Source organism: Myodes glareolus, chromosome 1 (genome assembly GCF_982192425.1).
Source record: "Myodes glareolus chromosome 1, mMyoGla1.1, whole genome shotgun sequence".
NCBI classification, from domain to species: Eukaryota; Metazoa; Chordata; class Mammalia; order Rodentia; family Cricetidae; genus Myodes; species Myodes glareolus.
In genome coordinates, this window is record NC_142026.1 from 21,228,225 (window position 1) to 21,233,858 (window position 5,634).

Sequence of the window (5,634 nt, forward strand, 5' to 3'; positions counted from 1 at the left end):
CTTTAATTGTTAACACATCTAAGCATTGGAAGGACATCGTAAACGAATGTACAATGAGCCTCAAGAAGACTAAATGGAAGGATTTTAGCCAATTTCTCTTTCCTAATGAGGACATCACTGATGATTAATTTTCACTGGGCACGTGTTATGTGTGGGGCCTCAGGAGAGTGGCAATAAATGATGCACCAGCTTCCAATTAAGAGTGTTAGAACACGTCTTTATAATATATATAAAACATTAATGAGAGTAAAGTTCACTTCACATGCTTAAATAAAATATGTTGGGCTACTTCATTTTAGAGTTGCATGTTAGTTCACTTACAGTGATAGTTCTGTTCTTCTTACCTGTTGCTCCTGTCTTGCTGCATTCAATATGACGGCATACACAAGATTTTACTATTCCTAGTCTCCTTCTCCAGGAAAGAAGAGAAAGTAACAAGGGTGGGCAGTAATATAATATCTTTAATTTGAGTTTTACCACATGAAAGACTTCAGACTCTACAACTGTCTCCAAAATTAGAAACTGCTTGAATAAAGACATTGCTGCAGAATCAGCAAGAAGACTAGCTGCCGTTGTAGTAGCTGCATAAATCTTGATTTCATTTCAGTCCTGGGCCAAGACGATGCTATTGTCTTCATTTGGAGTTACCATTTGAAGCTGCCTATCATAAAGAGATTCACAGACATTGAACATAAAATTTAGGATTCCTTTAAACAAGTGATTAAGTTTGAGTTGAGCTGTCCCAGGAAGGAAAGCATGCAGACATGACATATCGCTTCCTCTCTCACAATGGAAAAGTACACAGTCTTCATGTGTACGATGGCAGAGACTTTTACTTTTTAGCTTTAGTTCAGAGTGCAGAACATCCAGCCTCTCTGTGCCTTCTCTAAAATATAAAAATGGAGCCTTTGTTTCTTTGGATTATCTGTATTGACAGGGCTGTCAGTAATGGTAATCATTCACACTTGCAGAGTGAATGGGTGAAGGGAAAAGGCAGACGATTGCACTAGCTCACAAGTTCCACTCAGGCCGACACTCTCTGGAAAACAGGTGCTCCCGCCTTGATTCCATGTGCTGTATTGGTATTGTGTGCTGCTCAGATCTCCCTCAGCCATGGAAACGTTCATCCCCTCAGCTTCTGCAAGTGATGTCTGTGAACCCAAAGGGAATCTTTCATTTCATGCCCAATGGGACCCTAACTATGGTCAGCTGCTCTCCAGGTCTTGTCCTATTCCCAGAGCCAACCACTTCTGATGAGTGTGATATTAAAAGGGAAAACTCAAGCCTTGACTCTCCAGGGATGGGAGATAAGGGGTTATCTCTGCTCTCTGTGGGTGTGGTTGAAATCCCCGTTGCTGCCATGCTAGGCCCAATGTCATCCTCTGCCAACTTCTGCTGTCATTCTTTCAAAAGCCATGCTGGTGAATGTTCACTCCAATAAACTTTATGCTTGCAAATTCTAGATCCCGTTTCCCTGGAAACGTGTCCTGAAGCACCATCCAAAGCAGATGGGCAGTCATCTACAGATTAATTGGATTCTTACGGATTTTCAATATAATTCTGATGCTAGCATTAGAAAGATGGTCACAGAGGTGTTTTATAAATTCACTTTAAAAAAAAAGCCCAGAAAATTCATTGTAGTTAGACTCTAAAAGATTCCAGCCCATCCTGTATGCTTGCAAACTCCTAGTAGAATGATTGAATCAAATCAGTTGTTGTTTTTTTTTCCCCTTTTCCTATGTTGCTGGGCTGAACATAAGCTGAGGTTAAAAGTAATGAGCTTTTTGTCCAAGGACCTTTGGCCCTCTATCTTGGTTCTCCTCAGTCTCTTCTCCCCTGGAGGACTGGATAAGTCAGAGCATCAACACAATCAACAGAACCAACTCGGACACGAAGAAAATGCCTGCTGCTTGGAGAAGCATTACGTCTCCAACTCAGGGGGTCAGCCATGGCTTCTAAAGGAGACATTTTCCATAAGATAAACTTTTAAAAAGCATTCCGTTGTACCAACTAAAAATGCTAAATCTTTACAATCCTATTTAGGTCTATGAATGTGAATGTGGAGATTTGGAGGAGAGGATGAGGGAGTGGAAGAGAAAGGGAGGAGGTGTGGGTGAGCCGCAGCCCCTCTTCGTGGATTTGTTGCTACGGAAAGCATGCACACTCCTTGAGTGTAAGCCGCTGTAGACTGATGCCCAGGGCAAGAACAGAGCAGAAACTCAGCAGATCCAGCCCTGGAAGCCACTCCCTTGCCCTCGGCCTCTAAACCTTCTGCCCTAAACCTTTCCCTGCATTCTGAGACCCAGTTCCCCTTTCCCCTAGCAATCTGGCTCTACCGGGATCTAGAATGGTCTGTAATCAGCTCTTCTAAATAGTGTAAGGTAACTCAAAATCTAGAAGTCCCGACAGTCTCTCCTCAAGCATTCTTCCCAAAATCTACTGTGCACACACTGATCTTTAAAAAGTAGAAGGGGAATAGGGAATTAGTGTAGTTGAGTTAAATTAAAAAAGAAATTCCTTCTTTATGCAGTTGTGAGAAATATGATTTGCTTGTACATGGACACACATGTAATTTTTTACATGTTATGAGGCTATGTGGGGGGCCATCCTGGCCAGCAGGAATGAACGCCACCAAAAACGAGAATTCCTTCTCTGGTCACATCTTTATTTGGAGCATTCCCTTGAGGAAAATTGGGGGAAGGGAAGATAGAGCAGGGACGAGAGAAAGCTTAGAGAGAGAGGGTTGGGCCCAGAGGCAGCCGCCCTTAAGTGGTGGAGAGGCTTGAACGCTGTCCTGATTGGTTAATGCCATTCTGCTGGTCTGAGCATGTGCAAGCAAGGGTGCAGGCAAGGGTGCTCAGCCCCACGTGGCTACCTCCAAACTGCAGGACCACCTGTGCCTCCAGGTGGCTCCCAACATCTCCCTCTTCTCTTGTTAATAAGAGCAATAAGGCAAAACTATTTTCCAATCTGGTCCCCACCTCACTTGGGCTAGCAGGTAGCACACCAATCAAAGACATACAGCACTTCCACCTAGACGCAGCATGTCAAGAATATCTCTGCTCCCACCCATTCCCAAGGAAGGAAAAGGCAAAACAGAGTCAGCCAGAAAATTGTTAAGAGATAAGAGGTTGCACAGGGTGCTGCTCAAGTCGATGGTGTGAAACAGCTGCTCTTGACACCGCCCAGAAGGTCATCACTGCTGCCTCTGCACGAATCTTCCACAGCAGTATCCTTCATTTCTCTGGTCGGTCTTGCTGGCACCCAGATGTATGTCAGCATTCCTAGAAAAACATAAACAAAACTCTCCTCCCAAATTGACATTTAAGAGTATTAAAAACTCTCAGTGTAAAAATTCAGCACAATCAGTACTGGAAGTAGGCTGGTTTTGAACTTAGAGATCTGCATGTCTCCGCTTCAAAGAGCAAACCCTGCCTGTCTGTGCCAGCAAAACCCTGAATCAAAAATTAAGTGTAAAGAATGCAAGAGAAATCAAATCCTTTCTCTGGGGGAAGCTGTCACTGGTAGTCCCCCTCTATTGTTTAACATCAAAACAGTTGTCATTGGGAATTGAACTCATGACCTTTGGAAGAGCAGGCAGTGCTCTTAACCTCTGAGCCATCTCTCCAGCTCCCGCATTCAAATGAAAAAACTTCTAGGTAGCATTGTTTATTCCACCCGCTGCCAGAGGCAATAGGTAATGGTAACCAGGTTGACGCGCCTTTATTATGATAATCACGACCAGTTCTGTCTGAAGTTTATGAGGGAAAATGGACGTCGGCATTCGATCTGACTACTTCCTGCTGACAAAGGGACGTTGTGAATTTTTGGGGGGATAAATGTTTTTATCTGACTGAATTTTTGGCGACAAATGTTTTTATCTGACTAAATTCTTGGCGGCTGTGGCTGTGAGCGGCGGCGGCAGCAGCAGACAGCGGCGGTTGCCCCGCCTCTGAGGCACGGCCCACCGTGGCGCGCTCCGCATGGCCCAAAGGCATGGCTCCGCCCCGGGCCTTGCGCGGCTCGCCGCTTATCCTGTATCTGTAAACTGTGCACCCTGCCTCGCCTCAGGCAATGAACTCGCACCGCCGGCCGTGAGTCTTTTTCAAGCTCCGGCGAGGGGGGGCATCTGCCCACCCATGGAGGGCCCGGTTAGGGCCGCGGGGGGCCCCAGTCTCAGACCCTCCCAGGGGCCGGGGGGGTGACGAGCACTTAGTACGTGGCCCCGCCGGTGAGCTTCCTCCGCCCGCCCATGTTGCTATGGAAACGCGGTTCAGAGTTTGGCCCCTCTCCGTCTTTAGGTCTTTAGCGGCGCTGCTGCTCACAACGCAGCTTCCGCCTCTGCCTCCCGAGTGCTGGGATTAAAGGCGTGCGCCACCACCACCGGCTACTTCCTCAATCAAAGTTAAAGTTTTCTGTACGTGAGAGCCAGAGACTGAGCTCTCTTAACAAAATTAGGCGAAAATCACCTCCAAAAGCTCTGTGGCTCTTTAAGAACAGGAAAGGCAGTCTTTAAGCATGATCAAACTCGCCTCCCTACGAGACTGTTGCCCCGGTCTCTAACAGCGAGTACGGACGGAGGAAGCCGCGGATCTCCCAACCGTAAACCTCGCTTTTTCTCAGCTCCACCTGCACTGAACTTAAGGGATTTTTCTTTTCCGTTGCTTTTTGTACCTTCTTTTAGATACCTTAACTTTGATTTTTTTTTGTATTTTTTTTTTTAGGCCTATACTTTGAAATTCTTTTTCCTCCCCTTTTTGGGGGATTCAACTGACGTCACTCACCGCTCCACGTGTTCAGAGTTCTGAAATTTACGGCTCTCTGTGTCCTGGTGTCTGATTTCGGCTTTTTCTCCTGGGCTTTCAGCACGTTGCTGGGCGCTTCCTTCTCAGGGTCCCCCGGCGTAGTTGTCAGGGTCCCTCAGTGTCCCGGGTTTCGGCACCAGTTGTGGGGGACCATCCTGGCCAGCAGGAATGAACGCCACCAAAAACGAGAATTCCTTCTCTGGTCACATCTTTATTTGGAGCATTCCCTTGAGGAAAATTGGGGGAAGGGAAGATAGAGCAGGGACGAGAGAAAGCTTAGAGAGAGAGGGTTGGGCCCAGAGGCAGCTGCCCTTAAGCGGTGGAGAGGCTTGAACGCTGTCCTGATTGGTTAATGCCATTCTGCTGGTCTGAGCATGTGCAAGCAAGGGTGCAGACAAGGGTGCTCAGCCCCACGTAGCTACCTCCAAACTGCAGGACCACCTGTGCCTCCAGGTGACTCCCAACAAGGCTATTTATTTAATGTGGAGTTCTTGAAGATGTCAGTGATAGAGAGGATTATACATAGAAGATTGGTAGATGATAAGGCTGAAATTTCTCCTCTGTTCTTTCACAACATGGCTTTCCAGTTCTAATATGTTACTGCACATTTATAAGTCTGCACAAGGATATTGGGATCTTTGATATTCAAATGGCCAAACACAGTTGGTTTTATTCCTGTTTTAGATTCAGATGCAAATCCTAACAAGTATTCTGACCACGGAAATGGCATTTTGGACAGCGATTTAACCAGCGTTGCACTGATTTGTACCATGAGAATGTGTTCATTTAGTGCGGCAGCTAGCTTGAAATTGATGATGGCACTGTGGGT

General features: G+C 46.3%; 1 pseudogene; it reads right to left on the reverse strand.

The window, feature by feature from the left end:
* Nucleotides 1-4,018: 4,018 nt before the first annotated feature.
* LOC148123268 (Nuclear RNase P) lies at nt 4,019-4,246 on the reverse strand (annotated as a pseudogene).
* Nucleotides 4,247-5,634: the final 1,388 nt, after the last annotated feature.